Raw genomic sequence first — 13,482 nt, forward strand, 5'->3', positions numbered from 1 at the left:
AAAACACTTACCTTTCATGGTCATTCTGACTTTGGGAAGAGCCGGAAATTGCATGGTGACAGGTCGACTGAATCAGGTAGAGGAGGACACGTTATGATCTTCTTTGTGTTACAAGTGTACCTTTACACCCGATGGCACGCAGCAGTCCCATTCACTGTACTTCTGATCACTAATCTTATAAAAGACATTCACAAAAGAAAACTTAGAGAACTGCTTCAAAAGAGGCAAAAATAATGAGATAGGCGTGTTAGAAATGAAGGGGAGTATTCTGAGAACTTTTAATGGCAGAATCTTTAATAAAAGTTTTTAAGAACTCATATATAATATATATATATTGAAATATAATATATATGGACAGTTCTTTGACTCATATCAATTCTTTTGACTTTAGGCTTCATAAAAGTAGGATCTGCCCCTGCCCGTGGCTTTTTCAGTTTTTATTTTGCCTCATCCCCAAAAACAGTGAAAATTTTTCTCATAAATCTTGAATCCTTTATTGCTGGGTAGAATGCCTGAAATACGCCTTTCCTAGAAAAAAAGAGAAGGAAAGGAAGAAAACGAGAAAGGGACAGAATTTTAAACTGAATTGATCATTGGTTCACTCACAGAAGAAGAATTCGTAGGGAAAAAGCATATCTTTTTTTTTTCTTTTTTCTTTTTCTTTTTTATCAGTACCGGAGATTGAACTCATGACCGCACACTTGCAAGGCAGGCGCTTATGCCACTGAGCTAAATCCTCAGCCCCCTAAGAAAAGTATATCTTTAAAAAAGAATTGTCTTCTCCTCGCATGAGCATTCCTGAATTTCACTTGACAGTTTAACAAGACAAAGGTTCACACAGCCGGGAAGGCGCATGGCTAAGGATAAGACCTGGACGGTTTTCTTGCATTTTTTGATGTTTTATTAGCAACATCATCCAGGTACTTTAACCAGCAATGAACAGCTGTTACAATCCGGCCCTCGTCTTGCTCCTCCATGTAGAGGGTTTGGAAGTTCTCAGAGTGAACCCTGAGCCACAGAGAGACAGGAAAAATCAGTTTGGGTGTGCTCTTGCACAGTGGGGTGATGATAGGTAAGCATAGTGTAGTGTATATCTAAAAATAGCTAGAAGAAATGATTGCATTTGTTTTTTCCCAGAAAGAAATGATAAATGGGGCTGGGGATTTAGCTCAGTGGCATAAGCACCTGTCTGGCAAGAGTGACATCGATCGTGGATTCCTGGTACAAAAAAAAAGATAATGTTTGAGGGAACAGAATGATTTCCTCGATTTGACCACTGTCACAATCATACCTATACTGAAATATCACAACACTTCACAAATATGTTCAATCTTATGTGTCAAATTCTTTGAAGAGAAAAAAAAAATCTAATTCAACCAGAAGCTGTGTGCTTGCTCATAATCCCAGCAATCTGGGAGACTGATGTAGGAGCACCCCAAAGTTAAACCCAGCCTGGGCAATTTAACGAGACTTAGTCTCAAAATTAAAAAAAAAAAAATAGCAGATATAATGAAGGTGAAAGATCAGGTTCAGTTTTCCACATCACACCCAGAAAAAGGAAGGAAATAGAGAAACGGAAAAAAAAGGAACAAACCCATCCCAGCCTCTTGCTCTGGAGCCCCCTCAGCCCCTGCCTGCTTAGCCCAGCAGTGGGTGCCCAGGCCAGGCAGCTCCTGTGCGTGCAGAGCCCTGAGTGAGTCTGGATCTCTGGGATCTGCATCCTCTCCGGCCCTACCGTGAAAGTCCCTTAAGAAAGGCGCTGAGGCTGAGGTGCCTCGCGTGCTGACCTCGTGCACCTGTGGGGTGACCGTCTTATGTTAGGGTTCAGCCCCCTGTTACCCTGGGGTCTCTGAGTCAGAGCAAGTAAAGCGACTGTTAACCAACCTTCAGAAACATAAACCAGAACTCCCAGAGTATTTCTGTCTTCTCAGTTTCTTTTCAAAAAACATCAGTGTGTATTTATGGCTTTAAAATGCAGGCTGCTGTTTAAACCACCACATGAGAGCAAAGTGGACAGAAGGGACTTTATTTCAATTATGAGGCAGGTTAAGGTGAGTTGTGGAGCTTCTTCTTCACCTGCTGCCTGTTTGTGTAAAGCAGAAATTTAAAAACTGTGCATTTGTCTTAGGAAACCTATACATCCTAGAGAAAGCCAGCTGCTGCGGACCCACACCTTCTGCAAACTGACTGCCTGCATATCTGACCTTGTGATTCCTTGTCCACACTGTGTTGATGTGGACTGAGATCAGATCTCCTTTAAAAGCGTAGGATTACAGTAATAGCTGTGGTCTAGAATTAAACATGTTGGTTGTTTTAATTAATTGCAAAAAAGCAATCCTAGTTCCAATTCCCCTAAATAAAATTTTATTTTCTGGAAAAATAGCCTGCAGAAAAAAGTAGCTAATGGAGCATGAATTCACTATTTAGGTTTAAGGGGTTTGTTATTTGAGATAGTTAAATGTATAAATAAGCCCACATGTAGAAAGTTAGGTGATAGTTTTTAAAATTTCTTCCCTGAAGATGAGATTGAATGGACCTGCTTTCTTTGTCTGCATTCTCTTGATTCCATCTAAAACAAAACGAAACAAAAAAACCTTATCCTCAGAGGCTTTATAGGATCACTGATTACAGCGTCACCTATTGACAGGAGAAAAGCCATTAGACCAGGCTCTGGTTATCTGAAACTTAAGTAGGCTCCTCATCATAGCTCTTAACTGACAAATTCATGCATCTGTAGCACGGTTCCGTCCCACTGGGATTAACTAAATGGTCCGCGATGGGACACAGGATGAGGGTCCTAGGAAGCAGCGGCCTGCTCGCGAAGGAGGACACACAGACAAGCCGGGAAGTATCTAAGGTTAGACACAGGTACACGTCATTGGTAGCCTTTCAGCTGAGTCACGTCCAGTTGCGTCCGACAGCTCTCTTTTGGGGGTTCATAAAACGCTTCTGCACAGATGTCGCCGCCTGCAGAATGTTCCTTCTGCTTAACATGGAAGCAGCTTTGGGTTCTGTTTGCAGGGGCTCCGTGTCCTCCGCTGAGGGCGCGAAGGTCGACGTTGAGGCCTCGCTGGAAGACACAGCCGGGAAAGTGTCTGGGCGCCGAAGAAACTCTAAACTGGAGCCACCCAGGGCCACCAGTCAGGCCCGTCTCCTCGGATGCAACACCCTCCTTGCCTCAGTTCTACAAGCTGTTTTGCAAGCGTTTTTTTCCTGTGTACTGTGAAACAAAATGACCAGTAGGGGGCAATATGGTGCAAACTTAGAATTTGATCCCCAGTTGAAACTGTGGAACCAAGGTATCATGCAGACTGCTAAAATACAATACAATGGTGGTAAAAGAGGGTGCTGCTGGGTGGGCTGCCACAGATCTCTTCCATAGCTATTTTCTCATATCAAAAATCAACCCAGAAAGCACCATGGAAGCAAATCCACCTGCCCCCACTGCCCTGTGTGCCTTTGGTTTCTAAGAGTGGGAATAATTTGATAGTATATCAGAACCCTTCAGCCTCAGAACAGGCTAACTTTTAGACGCCTCACTTCTCATAAGCCCAAAGTATAAAATCAGAATAGTGGAGTTCAGCCAATAGGTCTGAGGAGCGAGGGCCTCCTACCAGGGGGCACTGGCCGAGATTGGAGATGCGGTTGATGCTTCAAGCCAGGGGTTGTGGGTTGCAGATGGCCAGGGAGCAGAGACCAGGGAAAGCCCCACCCCACCACAGCAGCAAGGACTGAGTCCTCCAAAAGTCCTGAGAACCTTCGTGGGGGAAGCCAGATCCACCACAAACTGCTCCAAAAGGTGAGTGTCTTGTGCAGTGTTTACGATGTTATACTGCTTTAAAATAAATTTAATTTTTAAAATAGTTTTTTTAAATTTCTTGGCAGTATTGGGAATTGACCCCCAGCCTTGTGAATAATAATTAAGTACTCTACCATTGAGCTACATTCCTAGCCCATTTAAAAACTTTATTTTAATCTTTCTGATTCCTTTGGAGAGAAAGTCTTTGTCTGTCTGTCTTTTTCTGTGTCTCGGTCTCTCTCTCTCTCTCTGTCTCTCTGGTCTCTCTCACTCTCTCTCCTACCCACACAGTGTCTTTTGGACAAACTAAATAAATCTCAGACTAGGATGTTGAGGGGGTGAAAACACCTGTCTACAGTTACAAACATTGTTCTGTGTGGGCTGCTGCTGCTCCTCCTTCACGGCCAGTGGTAACGTCTGTCTCTCACTGTCCATCACCGGCCAGGGACAGTTGAGCTCAGCATTGTGCAACGTCTACTTCCAGCCCTTTGCAGACAGGAGAGGCCCTGTGACCAGAGGAAGGTGAGAGGAAACCACACAAGTCCCCAGAGCACTGACCAGCCAGCATGCAGCCTGCCAGCCACTCTTCCTTTATATAAGTGGCTCAGAAGCCTCTTTTTGAGAAGGTGACATTATAAGACAAAGGGAGCCAGGATCTAAATTTCACTGTGTATCTGCAAGAAAGGTGCCATGAAAAGTCATCTGATTGTCATTATACCCTCAAGAATGAAAAAGAAACCTTTCCTGTATTAAGCAACTCCAGTCTCCAGGCTTATTTGTTACTGCAACACAGCTTATCTCCCTTTGACTAATCTAACAGTAAATTTTGTAAATTATAAACTGAGTACTTTTTTTAAAAAAATTAAGTAATAGTGTGGGATATAATAAAAACTATGAAAATAATACCCAAATGCCACTTAGTGTTGAGAGATCTTAAGACTGATTCTCCATGAGTTGGAAATCCTGCCACCTCTGCTCACTGCATTCCCCAGAGAGACCAGGCCTGGGCTGCAGGTGAGGCGCAGCCAGGACTGAAAACAGCCTAAAGTGAAAGAATCATTTCCGGAATCCTGTGTGAGCCAGTGCCTCCTTGGCAACGAACTGAATTAACGGACTCAAAAAAGTGAGAGCAATGTGGTAATTAGAACTATTAAGAGGCTGGAGGAAAGTTTTTAAATTGTCTTCTTTTTCATGGGTGCCATGACACCCTCTCATTATCTTTTCATTTATGACATTCAGCTTTCTTAGGGTCCTGCCTCATAGATTGGACGCACGATTCAATATCATGTACTTCAAGGTCAATGTTTCCTGTTCCATTTCTGATGTCCCCACTCGGATCGAAGTCCATATTATTTGTTCATTACCATTAAACCAGACAGGGAATAGATGAACACATAATTTGCATCTGGGGGATGATTTAGTATTGATCAAAAGTACAACTTTCAAAGCAAGAAGCAAGGCCCGTGGAGTCATTTGCTTTTAAATAATTTCTCTACTCTACAGAAAATGGGTAGAATCGATCTTGAGATTTAGATATCTCTGGACCCAATGACAAAGCAGTAAAACATAACACGTCATTAGAGAATCAGACTGAGCAAATGCTTCTTCTTTGCTTCCTCGCATGAAGTCCTGCTTGGGAGCCAGCTGGTCAAGAACTGAAACTTATACAATCTGCAAGCCAAAATAAATTTAAATTACTGGTATTGATATCGTGTCGCACTGATGAGAAAAATAACTAAGACAATAGATAGTCAGTGCCTTGCCAATTGTATCAGTAGCACCTACCCAGAGTTCTTACCACAGAATGGACACAACTGACCATTCTGCACGATAGACTCCTCTGAGCCTCAGAACACACATTTGCAGAAACTATTAGGTTATTATGCCCTTTTTCAAGTGAAAAAACCAAGACTTAGTTGGAAAGGACCAGTCATTCCTAAAAGTCACTGGCCACCTGCAGTAGGTGGTGGGGTCAGAACTCAAAGCCAAGTGGCTGTGGTGGCCATGGAGCCTTCTTGGCCTCTAGTCCCTGCCTTCAAGAAAGGGAACAGTGCTAGAAAAGAACAGGGTGAGGCTTGTTATGGGCTGCTGGAGGGGCTCCTCCCTACTGTCACAAGCCCTCTTGTTTTTAATGGATGTCTGGCCACATGGGGTTAATTCGAATCTGAATGTGAATCGTGCTGCCAGTGGAGAGGCAGCCCACAGCCAGAGAGCTTCACGCTGCTTAGCAACGGGGGAAAACAAGCAGTGCTTGAGAAAGAAAGGAAATGATTTTCAGGGGTAGGCGGGAAGCCTCCAGGAAGGGGGCAGTCACTAGGAGACTGTAGTGATGAGCAGGCTCCCCAGCACTGGCTTTGGGAGCAGCCAGAAGGATCCTGTAGGGAGGACACACCCATGGCAAAATGCTTTTTCAGGCAAAAAAGCCTGGGCCAGGCATTTTGTCATTCAAGGCTGATGTCTATTTGGTGGTCTCTGCCTGGCCCTGTGAGTGGGGAGGATGATACTGGGACTTGGAAAGCCTGAGCTGATCTGAATGCCTCCCCTTTATTGTTACCTGAAATTGTGTTTATGAGATGCCAGGACCAAAAGGGAGCTAGGAAATGGAATTCCTCTTCTGTCTTGTAAACCCATCCTTAGCCTTGTCCTTCAGGTTGCCTTAGATGGGGCACAAAGGAACCAGCCTTCCCTGGGCCAGCAGATGGTCTTGGACTGAAGGGAGGGGGGTGGAGACCAATTCTCCAAAGCAGTGCTAAGTGAGATGCTTCAAGGAGGCAATTTCAGATTCACACGCAACCCAGAAAGAAAGGATGAGGCATTTCAGGCTTCCAGCTAAAATGTGTGAGATGAAATGTATACACGTCCTTCTTAGTGGGGTGTTATTTCTGTTCTGTTATATAATTACAGATATACAGAAAAGTTGTCTCACAAACACCTCTATGAAAATTTTATTATATTTCCAGTGAATTATTGGTAGTTCTGATAAGGATGCTAAGGACATTGTGGGTAGAAATATAAATAAATATATGTATGGATGTGTACATGAATTAATATGTGTTTGGGTCTATGTACACATACTATATATAATATTCTGTACCCATGAGGCATTTTGAAGTAGAAGGAAATGAAATGATGTCTCAGATATGCTTTAAAATAATTAAACAAAGAATAAAAAGCAGCATTGCAAACCACTGATAATTGCTAAGCAGTAAAAGTAGATGATAAATGCTATGGTTCATATCTAGACGTCCCCCTAAAGTCTCATTTAATCATTGGCGGGACCTTTGGAAGGTGATTGGATTATAAGGGTCTGCGGCAGAATTGCTGTTAGGAGGCTTGCCAGGTTGGAAAAGAAAGGTGACTCACTTGGGCCTGACCTGGAGGTTATAAGTCCTTCCTGGCTCCTCTAATGATTCTCTGTCCCTCTCTGTTTCCTGCAGGTCATGCCTTGACCAGCTACTTCTCCATGAACCTATGAAGAATGCTTTGTTCCAATTATTGGACTATTATTGCTTCTTTATGTGCTTGCATTTTTTGTGTGTGTGAAAAAGACAATCGCATGGAATTTGCCCAGAATGTATTCTTTTTGTCTGAGTAATTTAAAAACCTCATCAAAATTTTCATGCCTATTACTTATGCTTCAGTTAATCAGAGGACTCTGTGGTTCATATAAGGAACTCAGAGCTTGGCAAACTGAAGAAAAGTTTGTTTTGGGACAGGCCAGCCATCAGGAAGCTGGAGTCCTTAGGAATGCAGAAGCTATATGAAAGGATTTTGCCCCAGATGGGACACTGTAGTCGGTGAAGCTTGGAGACAGAACCAAGGGGCTCTATCTTCCCCGCCCCTAGGAATTTACCTGTGGCACGAAATGAATAACAGTGGGCTACCTTGCATCACTAATGCCCCTTAGGCACCACCCCAAACCTAAGCTACATGTGTGCCCCCACACCACATGTCTGCCTGAAAGAATGCCAGACCCCGGGGAGAATGCCAGACCCCAGAGGGTTGGAGGATCTTACCCCTCATTCTTAAAATAAAGGTCTCTTTTATTTCATATTTCTTATCTTTTCAGCCGCGCCGAAATCCTATCAGATGGTTCCCTTCCTAACCAAAAAATTCTATCACTATATTGTCAGGGTCCAGGAAGTTGGTGAAAATCTTCTTCAAAGGAGTTCTTCAACAGAAATAACAGGTGAAGCCCCATGCATGGGAGACTGGACTATGTGTGCACTAGTTGGTTCCCCGAAATAAGCAGGTCAAATGTGTTCATGTGTAGGGGCCCAATGCAGCTTATCATGAATGGGTACGGCTGGGGTACGGGGCACTTTATTCCGTGGCAGGGAATAAAGTTAGAGAAGTCAGCTAAGCTCAAACCCAGTGAACCAATAGTTATTGAGCTCCTCCAATATGGCAGACAAGGTGCTAGGGATGGGGATACAGCAACAAAACAGAGGAAAGTGCCTGCCTTCAGGTGTGACACTGGCACAGGGTGAGTGGGGCTGAAGGGGAAGAAAAGGCAACAGAGGAGATCAAGGGAGTGCAGCACGCGCTGCACAATGAGTTTCGGGGCTTTTATACCTTTTGGTTTGGACATTTGAAACACATTCTGAAGGAGGCAAGGGAACAAGTCTTGCTAGTAGAGGAGGGAGCGACATTCCAGAAAGACTAGTAGGCATCTTGAGTACTGTTCTAATCCATTTGTGCTGCTATAACCTGAGGCTAATTTATAAATAACAGAAATGTATTCCTCACTGTTTTGAAGGCTGGAAGTCTGACAGCGAGCCCTTGGCAGGCTCAGTGTCTGGTGAGGGACTGGGTTCTGCTTCCAAGATGGCGGCTTGAAGGCTGCAGCCTCACATACCCGAAGCAAGAAGGGTTTAAGGCGCTCTTTTCACCTCTTTTACAGAGTCATCTGTCCCATTCCTGAGAACTCTGCTTCTATGACTGAGTCACTTCCTGAAGGCCCCAACCCTTAGCCCTACCATATTGGTGATTAAATTTCAGGGAATGAATTTGGGCAGCACATTGAGACCAGAGCAAATACCAAGGGGAAAAATGTTACTCTCACAACTCCAAGACAATGGATTTTAATCCAAGGGTCAAGATCCAACTTTTAAGCAAAGTTGAGCTTTTTTTTTTTTTATTGGTACCAGGGATCAAACTCACGACCGCCTGCTTGCAAGGCAGGTGCTTATGCCACTGAGCTAAATCCCCAGCCCAAAGTTGAGCTTTTAAAGGCATTTTTTCATTGCCCTACATAGCAGGCAGGTTGAAGGACATAGATGATCAAATGGGAAACAACTGTATAATTCCTTTTTTAAAAAAAAGATGCTGCGTGAGTCTAAATTAGAAGTGAGTGGGATCTGAGAACCAGGGAGCACATGAGAGAACTCCAAGTGGGTGGGAGCTGCAGCTGATGAGGCTGGGTGAGGGGCAACAAGGAGGGAAGACAGCGAAACAATGAGTGGGCCTGGCTGTGGGGAGAGGTCCTGGCTGCCAGCTTCTCGCTGTGCCCCGCCTTTGTCTCTCCTGTCCTGTCAGAACAAGAGGGCAATCCTGCCCCCTGCCCCCAGCACTCACCTAGCACATGAAGCATTTTAGCTCATACTTAGGGCCAGCATCTGCCCCCATGTCCCCTATATACCACTCCACAGGGAAAAACAGGCCTCACAGCCCCTGCTGACAATCTTTTTTCAAATGGGACAGCCCATCCTAAAAGGCACATGGCAACGAACAGTTCAGAGTGGAACATGCCATTGTGCTCATTAATTAACCCAAGAGCCATGCTAGGTTTCTGAGGGCGTGTTGGCTGTACAACCATTTGTTTCTGTTCTGCTCCATTAGGCTAATTTGTTTTTAGATATAAATTAAAGCTGCTGTCCCAAACCCACTGTGCTGCCTTTGCGCAGACATGCACCCCATTTGTGTTTAATGAATTGGCAGGTTGAGCAGATGCAGATGATATTTCTTTGATTTAATACTTAAGCTAAAAAGAAAAACTGCTCACCAGTGCACATAAATGATGAAGTGGCCCGACAAAGCGGTACATGAAAAAGCCAGATGTCTGGGCCAGGTCAAATGTCTAAGTGCCGCTTGATGTGGCCTTTGCCGTCACTTTTCACATCAAAAGCACTTGGCCACTGGGAAGATCCAACAGGAATCCTACTGGGCCCTGGACCATATCTAGGAGGCACCCAGAACCTGCTGGGTCAGGCACAGGCAGGGGTGGATAATGCAGACCAAGTCTCCTGCACTGCTGCAGCTGTGCTGAGTGGCACGGAGTCCTCCTCCAGCTGTTCTTCCAATCCTCGGCCAGAGCACCACAACCTCCATTGCATTAAGTGGCTGCATTGACTCAGTGGTTCTGGGCCAGGACTCAGCAGCACTGGCTGCCAAATAAAAATGTGGGGCTCCCTGTCCCAAAGTTGGGGGAAGTCCAGCTAAGGAACTAACATAAAGTTTTTGCCACCTTCTTCAGTCTACAGCTTGACTCCTTATGTGATGTTCATTGCTTAGTGTCATGCAAAGTAAAAAAAAAAATTCGAATTTTTAATTATTAGCATAATTTTTTCATGTTTGTCTTTGTATTACACAATGCCAGTTTTAAAGACAAATGCAAGAGCATTTCACACATACATGAAATCATGCAAATTATATGGGTTGTATTTTCTGGTTTGTACAAGCATATGAATCTCATTCTTAACAGAAAAATAGAGATGTGCACATTCATTCCGCTTCTGTCTCCAGCTGGCAGATGAGAAAGCATGGGCTACTAGGAAAGGACTGGGGCTGGCCTCAATTTTCCTTTGAGCCATCAATTCCAGAATAAGTGGTTGCCTACTGCATGGACCTTATAGGTATAAAGTAGGATATGATTGGGGTCCTTGGCTCATTGTGTTTACAGAAAGCTTTTGCTTTCTTTCTGAATTCTAAGCAAGTTCTGGTTGGAAGAGCCTATGACCTTGGAGACCATCAGTTTCCTGCCTACTCAGTTACAGACTCAGCACCCTTACCTTGTCATTGTGTTGAGTTTCTCTACACCTACAAACTGTATCCACTGGCCTGGAATGAGGTTGCAGGGATTAGTAGACACGATGGCATACATACCTCCTCTGCACATGTGTCTGCTGCATTGTCCTAGAGAACTTCACCTACAAAACACAAGTCAAAGAAAACAATTAGAAATTCAAGACAGCAACAGCCCAGCATGAAAGAAAGCATTCTGCTGGGCATGACCTTCGGTGACTGCACAGTTCACACATTTGTGAAAACTGGCCTGCTTGTGAAACATAAAAGATTACGCAAATCTTGAGTGCACTGTTTGATGAGTTTTCACAAAACAAAGCCACCCATGTCGCTAGCATCCAGATCAAGACACAGAATAGTCCAGCAACCCCAAAGCTTTTGCTCTTTCCCAATCACTCCTTTCACAGCCTCAGTTTGGATCTTAAGATCCATGTGAAAAAGGCTTGATGCCTAGGTGTTCTGGGGAGGCAGCAGAAGCATTAAGAACGGGCTTAACCAGAAGTCTTTAGGTCTCTGGGGGGGGTCTCCCTCCACAGGAAGCTGTAGGACCCCTCCCCTTTTTCCACTTCCTGCATGAGGTGATGGCTGTACTCCTGCCATGATGAACAACCTCTCCCAAAGACATTGGGCTAAGTAATCGTGAACTAGAATTTCCAAAGCTGTAGAAAAGTAACGCTTTTCTCAGGTATTTGTTATAATGATTAAAAAGTGTCTAACTCATCCGCTAAACCTATCCTGAGTTCAAACATTATAGATTCATTTTTAATTTTATATAAGTGTGAACATACAGTGTGTGCCGTTGCTTGCATGGTATCATTTCTAAAACACTGTGTTTGCTCTATGCACCAGTGTTTTTACACACACAAAATAGTTCTTTCCTCCTTATTGCTGTATATTATTGCGTTGCATAAATATTCCACAACTTATCTATCAAGTCTGGTATCAATGAGTTGTTTCTAGATTTTGCTCCCATTAAAGGGTGCTGCCATATACATTTGTGTACACGTCATTTGCTACTCATGGATATAGGAGTACAACTGTTATGCTGTTGGATATATGTGTGTTTAACTTTAGTATAGAACATATATACTACAAAAAGGCTCTCCAATAAATGTACTGAAGTACCCTACTTTGGATTCTGGGTAAAATAATATGTAGGTAAATTTTGGGAAAATCTGAATAAAGTCTGGAGTTCAGCTAACATTAATTGGTCGTATTAGTTTCTTAGTTTTGATAAATGCACATGGTTTGTAAGATGTTAGTTTTAGGGGGAAACTAGGAAAGAGGTTATATTGCCAAGTTTTGGGGTGCAACTGTCTCCTTCCAGAGGCAGTTTCGATCTTCTTTTTGTCCTGAGCAAAGAATTGGTCAAGACAAGCACAAACCACAGAAAATTTGATTAAAGGTATATAAAGAAATATACCTTACAGTGTGCAGGTGGGCCATCTACGCAAGCGAGAACACAGTAGCAAAAGCCCACTGAGGACTGTCACTTTTGTATCACCCACTCTGCAGGCTGATGACAGGTCTAGGCTATCTTACCAAAAACATGCTTGAATCCTCATGAGAAGTCCACATGCAGGGCTTTGGGAACTGTTCTGCACATGCGTAGCAGGACCTTGTCACGTCTCCTTTACCAACCAGTTTGAGTCATTGCATATACATTTTTCTATTCTTCTTGTTTTATTAGTACATGAGAACTCTATCTCATTTCTGCAACTTATATGTAAATCCAAAATGATTCCACATTAAAGGTTTTTTTTTTAATTGAAAGAAAAGACTTTCAGAAGACACAGCCTGTAAGAATCTCTAGATTAAGAAAAGCATTTAAGGAATTAAAATAACATTTACTTAACTTGCCTTATAAGATTTACCTGGAATGAATTCCTGTACTCATTTCCAGAAGATTATGACTCATTAGATCTGCAGTGGGATCCAGGATGAGATTTTCAAAAAGCATTCACTTTAAAAAAAAAATAAGCATTCACTTGACCCCTGACCAGGGAAGTTTGAGAAATACCATATCGTAATGCAGTGGGATTCACAAGGTTTCAAGAGTTAGGTAAACTTGGATCCACAGTCCAGCTCAGTTACCACCAGTTGTGTGACTTTTCAGGCAGGTCACTTTACATCTTAGACAATTAGCAATGATTTCAAATTGTAGGATCCCCAAGATTTTTAAAGGAGGTACACAAAAAATATAGGGTTTAGTGTTATACACAACCCAGACACTTCACATTCTGATCTTTCCTTCTTTAGAAGGAAAAGACGAAGTTGCAAATTGTGACCATAGTTCTAAAACAAGTTGCACCAACCCCATGCACTAAAATGAACCCTAAAATAGTAAGGAAGACCATCTCTTTATCCTTTATTTAGAGATTTTTTTCCCTTATTCTTTTTTTTTGACAGTGAGAGAGAACTTCGCCTTTCATTGTGCCAATGAGGACAGAGTCAGAGTAGGCATTTGCACAGGGTCCTGCCTGGGAGAAAGTCACAGACTGCCTGCACAGAGGCCCCCACTTGGCTGTGGCAGGCGAGCAAAGCTCTTCTGTATGTCCCCAGTTCCCAGCCAGCCACTCAGTGCAGCCTCCGGGACAGCTGGCAGGTCCGGTGAAATCCCTCCTTGGCAAAGGGCAGGAAGAATGTGGGCAATGTACGAA

The 13,482-nt window shown here is 43.4% G+C and overlaps 1 long non-coding RNA gene across 1 annotated transcript in view; it reads right to left on the reverse strand.

The window, feature by feature from the left end:
• Positions 1-276: 276 nt before the first annotated feature.
• Positions 277-13,482, reverse strand: part of LOC111756236 (uncharacterized) — a 34,844-nt gene continuing 21,638 nt past the window's right edge. The window contains exons 2-3 of the long non-coding RNA XR_010044489.1: positions 10,904-10,947; positions 277-5,470 (exon numbers count right to left, since the gene is read on the reverse strand). This is a non-coding gene — a long non-coding RNA (uncharacterized LOC111756236). The remainder of the gene's footprint in view (positions 5,471-10,903; positions 10,948-13,482) is intronic.

The sequence above is a fragment of the Cavia porcellus genome, unplaced genomic scaffold, assembly GCF_034190915.1.
Source record: "Cavia porcellus strain 051 isolate PalLab524CR breed Dunkin Hartley unplaced genomic scaffold, mCavPor4.1 scaffold_2, whole genome shotgun sequence".
In the NCBI taxonomy this organism is placed as follows: Eukaryota; Metazoa; Chordata; class Mammalia; order Rodentia; family Caviidae; genus Cavia; species Cavia porcellus.